At 34.3% G+C, this 14,896-nt stretch overlaps 1 pseudogene; it reads left to right on the top strand.

Moving 5' to 3' along the window:
* The first annotated feature begins 14,274 nt into the window (after positions 1–14,274).
* On the top strand, positions 14,275–14,393 carry LOC120618684 (uncharacterized; annotated as a pseudogene).
* Positions 14,394–14,896: the final 503 nt, after the last annotated feature.

Here is a 14,896-nt window from a genome sequence, read left to right as displayed (position 1 = left end):
GTCTCTCACTATAGAAAAAAATGCAGAATTTTTTGGCATATGAGAGGGTGTAAAGAGAATAGAGAAATAAAATGAGAAAGGAAAGGCAAATAGAGGAATTCGTCCCATTAGCAAGGAGCTAAAGCAGAGTCAGCTCAGCAAACATGAGATCTGAGGATCTGGACGTCACCTAGGATAAAGTGCTCAGAGTACTGCTGTGAATACTGTGGCACAGTATCTATTGGCTAAAATTCACGTGACCATTGATTTGGAATGTAGCTTTTGAGCATAGCCAACTAGAGGATGACAGGATCCCATCAATATTGCAAAAAGAAGGTGTTTGGGAGAAGGCACAGGCACATGCATTTTATGAACGTTTGTCAGATGGAGTGCTTTAATCAGAAGATGGAAAAAATTTCTCACTAAAAGAGAGAAACCTTGAGGAAGTTACAGTATATACATAACTAGTCTGGCAGCTATGACAAAGAGCAGCTTACATGGATCCCATGTTAGTAGTTCATTATTTCCCCTGCACTTAATCACCAATAAGGTCACTATTTTACAGTAATTTACTGAGGATTATTCAAATGTACTTCATCTTCACAATATAGCTCACACTGATTCAAAGCAAAACACGAAACTCTCACTTCCTTGAATTTTAGCAGAATGATGTTTGGAAAAGCAGTTTGTTTCTCAAAAGTTATTAGTAGAATCTAAATGGAAACTATTCAGAGGAGGAAGCTATGGGGGCCTTGGACCTAGAAAAGAGATGGAAAGCCTGAAATGAAGGTCTTTCTTCTAAGTAGAATAGTTTTTTAAAAATTGATATAAAATTCACATAACTTAAATTCACCATATGAACCATTTTAAAGTGTACCATTTCAGTGGTTTATAGTGTAATCAAAATGTTGTGCAACCATCATCACTATCAAATTCCAGATAATTTCTAGCATCTCCAAAAGAAACCACATACATGTTAAGCCATAATTCCCTTTTCCTTCTTCCCCTAGCCCCTGGCAGCTACTTTCTGTCTCTTGGGATTTGCCTATTGTCTGGATGTCTCTATCTCTGGATGTGGTTATTTTGAATCTTTCATATAAACAAAATCTAAGGATATGTGGCCTTTTGTGTCTAGTTTCTTTCACTTACACAAATAAAAGTCTTCAAGGTTCATCCATGTTGTAGCATGTATCGGTAATTCATTCCTTTGTACAGCTAAATATATCCTATAATAATATAGATAAACTACACTTTTTTTTTTTAATCCATTCATCACTTAATGAACATTTGAGTTGTTTATACCTTTTGGCTGTTGTGAATAGTGTTGCTATAAATATTCATATACAAGTATTTGCTTAAATACATGATTTCAGTTCTTCTGAGTATATACCTAGGCATGAAATTGCTGGGTTACATGGTAACTCTATGTTTAACTTTTTGAGGAACTGCCAAACTGTTTCCCACAGTGGAAGCATTATTTCACGTTCCCACCAGCAAAGTATGAGGGTTTCAATCTCTCCACATCCTAACCGATACTTATTATTTTTTGTTTTTTGATTACACCCATCTTGTTGGGTGTGAAATGGTAGCTCACTGTGGTTTTGATTTGCATTTCCCTAATGACTAATGATTAGAGCATCTTTTCATGTGATATTGGCCATTTGCAGAACTTCCTAGGAGAAGTATCTGTTGAAGCTTTTTGCTTATTTTATAGTTAGGTTGTTTGCCTTTTTGTTGGTGAGTTGTAAGAGTTCTTTATGTATTCTAAATACTACACCCTTAGAAGGTATATAATTTGAAAATATTTACTCCCATCATAAGGGTAGTCATCTCGCTTTCTTAATAATGTACTTTGATGCCCAAAGTGTTTAATTTTAATAAAGTGGTTTATTCACTTTTTCTTTTATCGCATGAGCTTTCAGTGTTATATTTATGTAACCAATGCATAATCTAAGGCCAGAAAGATTTGAAGCTATGTTTTCTTGTAAGAATTTTAAAGTTTTAGCTAATACATTTAGGTCTTTGATCCATTTTGTGTTAATTTTTGTATAGTGTGAGGTAAAGAGCCAATTTCATTCTTTTACATATGGATACGCAATTGTCTCTGCACCATTTTTTAATAGTTCTCTCCTCATTGGATGATTTTGGTGCTGCAATTTTGACAGAGAGTCTATAGATAAATTTGAGTATTGCCATCTTAATAACATTGTCTTTAATCCATAAAAATAGACATTTCTATTTTTAAAATCTTTTTAATCTCTTTCCATTATACTTTGTAATTTTCAGTGTACACGTCTATAATTCCTCATTTAAATTTACTCCTAAGAATTTTATTCTTTTTAGTGCTATTATAAATGTAATGTTTTCTTAATTTCATTTTTGGATTGTTTATTGCTAATATGTAGTATATAGAAATACGATTACATTTTGTTTATTGAGTTTGTATCCTACAACCTTGCTGAACTCTTTTCTTAGCTGTGTGTGTGTGTGTGTGTGTGTGTGTATTCTTTAGTTTTCTATGCATGCAATTATGTCATATAGGAATAGAAATAGTTTTACTTCTTTTCAATCTGGATGCCTTTTATTTCTTTTTCACATTCTTTAAATTCAAGAGATAAATAACACGTGGGCATGATGTACAATTCTAATATGCTGCTGAATTCAGTTTGCTAGCATTTTGTTGAAGATTTTTGCAAATATTATCATAAGGGTTATTAGGAGTCATTGTTTTATCTTGTGATGTCTGGCTTTGGTATCCTTCCTGAATTTAATAATTTGCATAATCTCTCTTTTTTTCTTGGTAGTCAAGCTAAGGTTTGTCAATTTTGTTAATCTTTTCAAAGAACCAACTTTCGATTTTATTGATTTCCTTTACTTTTTCTATTCACTATTTCCCTTATCTCCACTCCAATTTTTCTTTTTTATTTCTTTCTTTCTGCCGCTTTGAGGTTTAGTTTGTTTCTCTTTTTCTAGTCTCTTAAGGTAGATGATTAAGTTATTGACTTAGGATCTTTCTTCTCTTATGGCATAGGTGTTTATAGTGATAGATTTTCTACTGAGCATGGCTTTTGTTGCATCCCATAAGTTTGGTAAATTGCGGTTTCTCTTCCATGCATCTCAAAGTTTTTAAATATCTCTTGTGGTTTCCTCTTTGACCCTTGATTGTTTAGAAATGTGTTGTTAAATTTCCACATATTTATGAATTTTCCAAATTTCCTCCTGTAATTGATTTTTAATTTCATTTCATTGTGGTCAGAGGACGTACTTTTCATGATTAAAATTATTTTAGATTTACTGAAACTTTTTGGTGGTTTAAATTGTGGTTTATTCTAGAGAATATTCCATGTGCATGTGAGAAGGATGTGTACTCTGCTTTTAGTGATAGAGCATTCTATCAATGTCTGATGAATTTTATTTGTGTATAGTTGTTCAAGCTTCTATTTCTTTGCTGATCTTCTCTCTAGTTGTTCTATCCATTATTTAAAGTGGAGAATTGAAGTCTCTGACTATTGTTATTAGACTATTTCTCCCTTCATTACATCAGTTTTTGTTTTTGGATTTGGAGCTCTGTTAGGTGAATAAACAATTATAATTGTTAAATCTCCTTGATAGATAGACTTCTATCATCATACAATGTCCTTTTATGTCTCATAAAAAATTTTTATCTTAAAATCTATTAAATCTATTTTATCTTTTATGTCTATTTTATCTTAAAGTCCACTTATTGTGCCTTTGAAATGAAAGTGAGTCTCTCGATAATAGCAGATTGTTATCATTTTAATATATCCATTTTGCATATCTTTGCTTTTTAATTAGAGTTTAATCCACTCCAATTTAATGTAATTATTTACAAGGGAGGATTTACTTCTGCCATTTTGCTACTTATTTTCTATGTCTCATTCTTCGACATATTTCTATGTTCTTTGAATTCTTTGAATATTTTTTGGTGTACCATTTTCTCGTGCACCATTTTAATTCCTTTGTCTTTTCTTTTACTATATATTTGTGAGTTATTTTCTTATTGGTTGCCTTGGGGATTAGATTAACATTCAATTTATAAGAATCAAGTTTAAATTAATACCAACTTATACAGTATAAAAACAAACTGTTCCCATATAGTTTGATCTCCCTCTTTGTTGTTGTCACAAATTATTTCTTTACACATAGTGTGTCCATTAACGTAGATTTACAATAATTATCTTATGCAATATCTTTTAAATGTAAATAGAGAAAATACAAATTACAAACCAAAAATACATTAATACTGACTTTTATATTTACTTATGTAGTTACCTTTATTGGTGTTCATTATTTCTCCATGTAGATTTGAGTTACTGTGTAGTATTATTCTATTTCTGCCTAAAGAACTCATTTTAGCACTTTTGTCATTAAATTATCATTTTGTTATTGTTGTCTATCTGGAAACCTTAATTTCTCCTTTAATTTTAAAGGATAATTTTTAACAGATATAGAATTCTTGGTTGACAGATTTTTTTTTTTTTTTTTTAGCGCTTTGAATATATCATCCCCTGCCTTCTGGCTCTATAGTTTCTGAGGCGAAATCTGATATTCTCTTATTGAGTATTCCTCCCTTGTATGTGACATGTTGCTTCTTTCTGGCTGTTTTCAAGATCCTCTGCTTTTGGTTTTTGATAGTTTGAGTATGATATGTCATTGTTTTCCACCATTACTTCAAATATTTATTCTGCTCCACTTCTCTCTTCTTTTGGAATTCCCATCATACCTATGTTCACGTGCTTGATAGTATCTCACAGGTCTCTTAAGCTTTGTTTATTCTTCTTCGTTATTTTTTTCTTTCTGTTACTTGGACTAGACAATCTCAATTTATATATCTTCAAGCTCACTGATTCTTTCCTTTGCTCAATTCTACTGTTGAGCCCTTCTAGTGAATTTTTTCATTTTAATTATTATATTTTTCAATTTCAGAATTTCTATTTGGTTCTTTTTATAATTTCTATTTCTTCACTGATAGTCTCTATTTGATGAGACATCATTTTCATGATCTCCTTTAGTTCTTTGGGCATAGTTTCATTTGTCGAGTTGAACAAATTTAAAAGAGATGACAAAGTTTTTGTGTATTAAGTTCAACATCTGTGCTTCCTCAGAGACAGTTTTTAATTGTTCTTTCCCTGTGTATTGGACATTCTTTATTGTTTCTTTGTATTCCTCATATACCTTTTTTTTTTTTTAAACTGGGTATTTAAAATATTATAATGTGGCAACTCTGGAAATCAGATTCTCTCTCCTCCTCAGGGTTTGTTTTCTGCTACTTATTGTAGCTATTGATTTTGTTTAATTATTTTTATGAGCTAATTTTATAAAGTCTATTCTTTGTCATGTTTGGTCATTGAAGTCTCCCTGCTGTTCGTTTAGCAGTCACCTAGTGATTAGACAGTGTTTACAGATCCGCTCTGTGTCCTGGGGCATGCCTTTAACACTCAGCTAGGCAGTTTGAACCCTGCCTCAGCCTTCACTTCCCACTTAAACAGGGCTTGAAGCTCAGCCAGAGGTGTGAGTATAGAGCCGTCTCTGGTCTTTCCTAACCAAATAAGTGCACAGCTCTGGGCATGTGCATAGCCTTATAGATCCTCAGGAATATGTCAGAGATTTTTTAAGTTCTTATTCCTCAAAGCATCTCTTTCCCCACTTCCCCACACTTACCTCCTAAGTTGTTTGCTTAGCCTTTTTTTTTTTTTTTAACTTCAACTTTCATCCACTGTCCCAGGCAGCAACAAGTAATACATTTACATGTAAATGTTTTTGACAAACATTGCCCTTTTAGCCAGTCCTCCAGGGAGCCACCATACAAGTCAAAAAAACTCAGCCACAGTTCATTGCCAATAAAGTCCATTCTGCACCCTCCTGTACTGGCATCTGTACCAAGAATGTGGGCTGTTACCTTCAAGGTCACTGCCAAGGTGATGAGTAGGGAATGGGACCAGGGTAAAAATACCACGAAGCTCTGTGTTCTTAGTGAGATTCAAACATTTTATTTTTCTTAATTTAAGCATTCTACTGGTTGCTGCAAGCTATTGGTTAGATTACAGATTTCTAAGAATGTTGATTCTGACAGTTTTTGCCAGGATTTTTGTTGCTTTACAAAGGGATGAACTTCTGAATTCTTTACAGAACCATTTTCTCTAACATTCTCTAAGCAAAATCTTTACATATATATGAACCAGTCGAAGGTTTCTGTAGGCTAGTTAAGATGTTTATGTTGTTGTTTTGTTGTTTTATTTTACTAAAATCCTATTATTTTGTTTTTTAGTCAAGAAAATATTGAATTAATTTTATAGAACATTTTATAGAAAACAGCATTGTATAGAATAATTTCCTCTTTTTTTCTGAAATCAGTCACTGACATATTCTAAAAATATTAAAAACATATGACAAAATAAGTAATTCTAGCATGAATGTATGTAAAGTATGTAATAGACTCATCTCAAAAACATGCCAAAGATAAATTTTTGGTCCATATTTCTGACTATAATAGTTCATTTTTAACAACATTTTATGGATAAAAAAACAAATATAATGTGTTGGTATAAACATATAAAAGTGATCTTTAAACCGATTTTAGAATTCCAGTAATTCAGTTCTTGTTTTTTGTATCTCATTATATGATAAACTATAGATGTATTAGTAATGAAAAAGTTAAAATTATGATCAGACTCTGTATTATAGGTATTCTTTTAAATTTTTTTTTTAATGTGTGTTTTACATTTCCACATGTGGTTCTTGGCCTTTGTGTCTTTGGTTTACACTTTGAATATAAGCATTTTTGTCAAAGGTTTAAAAATATTTTGGTAAAGAATTTGACAAAATTAAAAACATTAAATTCAAAACAGCACACACAAAGTAAATTTCATAATGGCTAAAAACCCTTGCATTGTTTGCATTATGCACTGGGTGCTTTACAGTTTGTAGTAAGAGTAGAAGTGTCTATTAATTCAATAATAATGATCTCATATACTCATGAAGAAGAGTGCACTCTCAATTTCTTTTTTTTCTTTTTTGGAGCTTGGAAAGGAACAGTCTTAACCTAAATTAACTACATCTCATACTCATAGCTAAATATGACCTGGTCAAGGGTTTGTTATATAACCTGAACTTTCTCTTAAGTAAACATCACGCTAAACATATATTTGTGTGTATATACATATACATGTGCGTGTGTGTGTATACACTCACACACGTACATATATAAATTTTAAAGAAAACATATTCTATATATTGATCAATATGTATGTGTCAGTGCCTTTGAAGGAGGGCATCGCTAAAAAGCCACATTCTCTTGCCTTATTTTGTAACTGTGGAACTGGAAGTTTTGTAGCCTTCTCGAAGGCTTAGGTCTGCTCGTTATAGTTCTTACATATTCCCATTGGCTTTTCAACACATTCTTTCGAGTCTAGAAATTCTTTAATTACACAGAAAGTGACTTCTGTCCTTTTTTTTTTTTTTAAACTAAGCTACCATACCATAGTTTTACCAGAATTTGGGATACACAGACCTAACATAGGAATATCTTCTTATCACTGAAAAGTTTAATTTTAACCTGCTTATTACTAAAAGGAGGGAACATTTTAGAATTTTAGTAGATACTGGAAGCAATTAGGAGTGGAAACACTTACTTAATATGTTCTCTAGACCTTATGAACTTTATTTGTATTGTTTTCTTTTTAATTACTTGGAAAGAAACATAAATATTACTCTCAACAGAGATTTGCATTTAATGAGGTTCACATACACGTATAGCACTCACAACACACAGTTTTTATAAAGAGGGAGGACATAAACGCTCAGTAGCATTATAGAAGGGAGACACAATTATGAGTGTTCTGTGAATTTATTTTCTTACTCAGGCACCCATACTGCTAACACTATGTTGGACTCCCACCCAAGACCCTTAATCTATCTTTACATGTCTCTTCAAAATAAACTTAAGCCCTTAAATTTTTTATTTCTCCTCCTTCGTATAAGTATAAATTTTACCTTCTAGTACTCTAGTACTCTGGTTAATTTATATTGAGTAAAGTACTAATTCTGAAAGATCTTATTTCTCTAAATGAGATAAACTTGTTTTTAAAAGTCCAGTGCAGTTATTCTCCTTTAGACTTCCCCTATATTTTTACCCTTTTCAAGACTATAATTACCATTAGTTGAATCAACAGACAATATACTACTATACATAGATATTACCCTTAGAATACATAGACAAATTATGCCTATGAAAACAGAGATTTTTCTACAGGTGAACTACTTATTCAAAGTTACTTGTGTATTTCAAGCTAATGTTCTGCAAAATGAGGTGTTTCAGTGGTAGAGAATTGTTAGTTATCTAGCTCAGTACTTGTATCCTCTTCTCCTCAGTAACAAAACCACAATTTTATTTTGATTAGTCATACACCCAAGTAGAGACTGTATTTCCAAGCCTCTTGACAATAGTTGGCTTCTCAAATATCAACACAGAAATCAAATATAGATAGATGTCAGATGGATATTGATAGATGATGATGATAAATAGATGATGAGAGAGAGAGAGAGAAATGGTAGAGCAGTGTTAAATTTAGCTTACATGGTAAGGGTGAATACCATCTCAAAAAGAATTAGAAATTTGATTTAAGGCAAGTTTTTCATATCAAGGATTTGATTACAATTGGGTATAAGTCAAGACACAACAGTCCTGGGTTGATGGAAACGGTAGGACTAAAACTTTGAGGAGAGGAATTAAAAGAAGAATTTTATGGTGCACGTTGTCTCTTAATACTTTCCGTAAAAGAACTAAGGGTCTTTAGGGAAGTTCCTATATAATAATCTAAACATTTGTTTGGGAAGTCCTGGAAGAGTAAAAACAAAAGTGCTAGTGAAGACAGCAGAATAGAAAGATCATGTCAATGTATAGTAAGGAATGATTTCTGTTCCCATTGTTCAGGCTGAATGTGTGAGTAGACAGTTTTGGTTCTCATTCTCTTGTGACCAGGTGTAGTATTGTGACTATTCTTTTGTAAATCAGAGATCTGCATATATGCTGTATGGCCCTTTCGAAAATTGTTTTTAAATGGAGAAGTCATCTACATCTTCCAACCCAATCCCTAGAATGCAGTAGTGATGTCTGGAACTGGAGCAGCCATCATGATCTGCATGATGAAGAACAGCAGATAGTAGAAAAGTAACATAGGAAGAATATGTTCTCTATATCACAGAGTTACTTTCGCAGTCTTGGATCACCAACCTCTGTACCTTTTCTCCTTGAAAACATAAACTCTTATGCAGTTAAGCCATTCTTGTTATTATTACTAGTTTTGTTTTAATTTTCTGATATATACAGCAAATCTGATTATGATACAGGGGTAGTACCAATATGTATATCATAAGATCGTTGTGATGATTACCAAATAGACATGTGTAGAACACTTAGAATGGCACCTACTGGGCAGTGCTTTTTAGTAAGTGTCATTCATTGTATTATCTAGTTGTCTTCCTGGTTTCTGAGTCTTGGAGGAAGAAAACAAATTAGATGTCACTACTAAGAAACCTAGAGAAGAAGGCAGAAGTCAGAAAAAGAGGGTTATAGGTGATTATTAAGAGAAACAAGACAAGAAGAGACCATCAAAATATTGAACCCGTTATTCAAAAACTCAGAGACTTTTAATTGTGTAAGTCTATGTGATAAAGAATTTGACTGATCTTTGTTGCCATTTCCTAAGAGGATGCCTTAAGTTCTTGTGACTTCCCAAGTAAGAGGAGTATCTTTGTATTCATGCTGGGTCCCTGGGACCACACTGGATAGTTGGTGTTAGCAAGGTGACTCATGGAATGATGGTGAGCCCCTAGATAGTCAATTTCAATGAGATTACCAGGAAGGTATGGCCAGAAAGATTAACCATGTGATTAGAGGTTTGGGGCATTGTGCTGTGTGTCAATCATGCCTATGTAATGAAGCTCCAATAAAATTATGGATACTGAGCATAGGTGAGTTTCCCTGATTGGCATTCTCTTGAATGTTATCACAAATGGAAGTGCCCAAGCAGGTAATTGCCATTGAAAACTCCAGAGAGAGAGAAAATGAAAGCTTCACATTTGTCTACCCCCAGATCCCATCCTATAGCTCCTTTTGGCTGGTTCTGATTTATAGTCTTTTGCTATGATAAAACTGTAATGGTAAGTATAGCACTTTCCTAAGTTATATGAGTCATTCTAGTGAATTATCAAACGTAAAAGGGTAGTGGGAACTCCCAAATTTCTAGCGTCTTGTCAGAAGTGAAGATAGCCTAGGCTGGTGTCTGAACTTGGGGCTGGACCTGAAGTGAGAGTAGTTTTGTAGAGGACTGTGTCCTTAACCCATGAAGTATGACCCAGCTCCAGGTAGCTAGTGTCAGAAATCACTGCAAAGACATAAGAAGCTTAATTGTTTCCCTCTGTCAGCATTGTGAGGCAGGGATTTTGCTCTGGGCTTGAACTCTTCTTGGACCCAGCCCAAACTCTGCCCAAACTCTCCCACAGCACATTCAGCTCTTCATCTACTGGGTACTATGCAGTGACAATTCCCTATGAAGGAGAAAATTATAATAAATATCAAGAGTTTTAAATTTTAAAACTAAAGAGAAAACAAAGAAGTAACTTAATTTGATTTGGGATCATATTGCTTTATAGCATGTAAAGAGAGCAAACTCATTTTCAAAAGCAAACATCTAAAATAGCAATGTAAACTATTTGATGAAAAGTCTTAACTTCAGAATAAAAATTTTGCCAATTTTTAAAACAGTTTTATTTTTTTTCCAAAACAGTTTGTAACATTCAATTTAAGAGTACTTTTTAAACAAACAAAAAAGTAATCTGCGTTACTTTTTAACCAAATTTTATTTAGGGCTTTAGGCCAATATTATTGGAGAATAAAGTCCTTATAAAGAACTAAGGCATTTGTTTGTGGGGTATAGTTCTGACTTGCTAAGTCAGCTAAGTTACTTTCATGGATAATTATTTTAATTAATTTTATGTTCCATTTCTATGGATCCATTTTTATCCCATTATACATTCCCATGAGAACTCTCTGTGACCCCTGGAAAACCAAATTATTTATATAAGAACTTAGCAAATATTTATTAAACTGATTGCACAACTTACTTCCTAGTGTGTCTTCCAGCACATAAGAATTTATATACCGTATTCCAGATATTCTTCTCATCAGCACTCCTATTTTATTTCTAAGTATTCTCAAACATACTTAGCACAAAAATTTATTGCTCTGACAAAGTTCTGGCAAAAGTAAAATAGTTACTTTTTAACAAGTTCCCTGGAGTTGGGGTGTCATCAGTGATGGGGAGCAGGCAGGGACCAGTTCCCTAATCTAAGAAACTGGGGAATTACTCTCAAATTTTCCCTCATAACATGGATCCATGCCAGGAAAACCATAGTGTGAATGGTGTCTGATTCATAAACTAGGAGGTCCTTGGTTGTGAAGTCTAAACTGCTGGATTATGTCTGACCAAAGCAGTTTCAGGGATCCCATCACAGCAGTGATGATGGAGCTATGATGGGATTCTGCTTGCTTCATTACCCCAGGCTCTGAGGAATGGTCAGTGGTAGCCATCACTTATAGTTCCCAAAACTACCTTGTGAACTTCTTACACTCTTTACCTTCTTTGGTTTCAAATAGTGCCACTCTACATCTTATTCTGATCCTAAATTTCTCACTGATCGGCTCTCGTGTCCCAAATACTGCCCAGTCACTCTCTACACTACACTCAGAATTTCGGATGACCCACTCTAAACGCTGTTCTGATCACAGTCACATCATTTCAGCCAGAGTTAAAATAGAACCAGTAAGATTCAAATGTACCACTTGGATGATTTCTGGATATCTTGGGTACTGCTAGCTACTGGGTATATGCCAATTCATTTTAAAAGTGTCTACTCTCTTGAAGCTTACATTTTAGTGGAGAGGGACTGCTAATAATCTTTGTGCTAATCATTTAATTGAAAATGTATTTGAAACTAGGCAGTGGCAGGCAGTGTTACCATGGAGCTGCCCAGGCTTAGTTTAGCTGTGACCTGGAAAGGAGGACTAGCCAAGTGAAACACAAGAAGGCTTCAGGCATGCATAGGCTATGTAAAAAGCTGTCCAAAGCAGGCGTGAGCCTCCTGCAATTGATAAATAGTGGGAATGAGGTAAGAAGTCTAAGATATGGTCACTGACAGGGAGAGTGGTGGACGAGAAGTTTGCAAGTACCAGGTCAGATCAGAGGGCTCTGAGGTTTAGGGGAAGAAGTCAGATTTTTTCTAAGTGTGATGCAAACTAACTGATGTATTCTAAACAAGCCAATAAATATTTGATTTTTATTTTTAAAAAGCACCTTGGTTACAGTGTGAAAAAATTTTATAAGCAGTTGTCTCTCCCCTCCAGACTGCTATAACAAAATGCCATTACCTAAGTGGCATATAAATAACAGACATTTATTTCTCACAGTTCTGGAGTCTGGGAAGTTCAAGATCAAGGAACAGGAGCATTCAGTGTCTGGTGAGGTACTGCTTCCTGGTTCCTACTTGCTATGTCCTAACATTATCAAGCTCTCTGAGATCTCTTTTATAAGATCACTAATCTCATTCATGAGGCCTTCATCTTTATGACCTAACTTGCTCCCAAAAGCCCCACCTCCTAATATCATTACCATTTGGGGGTTAGGATTTCAACATACGACTTTTGACGGGGCACAAACATTCAGTCCACAGCAGTGGTCAGTTGGCCTCAAAGTTTAGTGTTTTCCCTCCACTTTCTAAAGAGAAGAAACAAATAACACCCTTAAATTCACAGAACAAGAGACAGGCAGAGCTCTGATTCAAGTTCAGTTATGTTTAATCCAAAGAATCTGATCTTTGATAAAATAGGACTTAATACACTCTTAAATTAATTGCTTATTCTACCTTATCAATCAACTTTAAGGTAACAATGGAGTTTATCTTACAATAGCATTAAAATGTTCTTTATCTACATTGGGTAGAGTGATACACAACTCGGAAGAGAAAATGTGCTCAATGAAATATGAGTTCCAGGCTGGCTGGCTGACCTTTAACAAGTCTGGTGGTATGAAGCTGGCAACCAGGGAAGAGGAAACACTAATTTGTGATATAAAAATCCACCAGTCAGTAATGAAATGCTTATCCCATTGATTTGATATTTAACTAAAAGCAAAAGAGAGCTGAATCGAAATTTTCATGGAACATTTCTGATGCCCATAAATGTTTAAGAAAAATCTATGTTTCCTATTTTTATCATTTATATATCTTTTTATATTTCTATTTAACATGGTTGTCTTGTCATAGCTGTAGATAAAATACCAGTGAATGTCACTAAAACTGTGTGCCTTATGAGTATTAATGCCGTTTTGAGGAAAGGCATTCAGTGCATGCTCAGCTTATCGTTAATTTTGAACACAATTACTGTGACACTGATGTATTCAGGATTGTGTTTGTATCACTAAAGAGTCACTTTGAAATATGATTTTCTCTTTAAGAGACTCTCAGGCAAAAATGTGAAGTAAAAAAGCCTAGCAAAGAGAGTTGAGTGTCTAGAAAACAAGATTAGCCTTCTTCTCCTGTTCTTTACTAAACAGAATTAAGCTCAGATTTTTCATTGGCGACAGGTTTAGAGAATTCCACTTTTTCTTTGCCTTTATAAACTCTAGGAGGAAATGCTACAGAGATTTCTGTTCTTTCTTCATTTTACAGTTCCATTGTTTTGCTACACACATGGGGAGTGACCCAATGTGAATGCAACTGGTAGGTCCAGCACCACTAACACCACTTGATTGTGGTTCAGGGGAAATGCTCTAAATTCTCTGCTAGAGCTATTAGATAAAATGCATCCTTATGGTTAACTGCAGGTGACACTTTATCCATTCCTCAGTGTACATAAATACGAAAAGTAAAATATAATAGTCACTTAGAAGGCAGGACATCACATTCACTTATTTTCTTTGAGATAAGACCCTTATCTTATTTTAGAATATTTATTTTAATTCAATAAGAAAAACCAAATGTCAAATAATACTCAAATCCGTCTGAACAGAAGTCATGTCCACGTATGGACAATATAGTGTATACTATACAGTGTATAGTTTCCAAGAAAAGAGAATAAAATTTTTAATCAACTGCATATAAAAAGAACACTGGTAGGTAAAACGATCAGCCCAAAGAAATAAACTTTTGGCATTGACAAAGTTGCTGACTGCCCCACTCTTTGAAATACAGAGCAACTCAAGATTTACTGGGAAAGAGGTCTACAGCCATGCCACCCTGTACAAGCACAATCCTGTCTGATCTCGGAAGCTAAGCAGGGTCAGGCCTGGTTAGTACTTGGATGGGAGACCACCTAAGAAGACCAGATGCTGTAGGCATAAAAAATAAAAAATAAGGGATTGTAAGTGGACAAGGTCCTTGCAATCTGTGCGGTCAACCAAGGGTTGTCTCGCCAAAAAAAAAAAAAAAAAAAAAAAAAAAAAGAAAAAAAGATTTACTGGAAACAAGTAAAGAAACTTTGCAAAAGAACAAGGAACTGACTACGAAAGAAGGGACCAAGATCTCATTTCCTCCTCCTTTTGAGGAAATCCCAACAGAGATTGGTAGGCAGGAAAGATAACTGAGATTTCTCATGTGGGACCTCATCCTGAAAGAGAGGAAGTTGAAACTGGTAATAAGGCACAAGGTCAGGGTGAAGTAACAAAGCTGTCAAAGGCTAGCTCCTTGATAGTAAAGACATTAAGCCAGGGAGAAAATGCAAGAAGAGCTGGGAGTAGGCAACAACATCTTGAGAAACCAAATGAGAGACAAGGAATATGTGAACTAAAGAGATACGACAGGACTGCAAATGCTGTTACTGGAGCTAGCAGGCTGCATGCTA

The sequence above is a fragment of the Pteropus medius genome, unplaced genomic scaffold, assembly GCF_902729225.1.
Source record: "Pteropus medius unplaced genomic scaffold, Ma_sr-lr_union100, whole genome shotgun sequence".
NCBI classification, from domain to species: domain Eukaryota; kingdom Metazoa; phylum Chordata; class Mammalia; order Chiroptera; family Pteropodidae; genus Pteropus; species Pteropus medius.
Note: the sequence above shows the minus strand (reverse complement) of the source record. Positions and strands in the feature narration are given on the sequence as shown.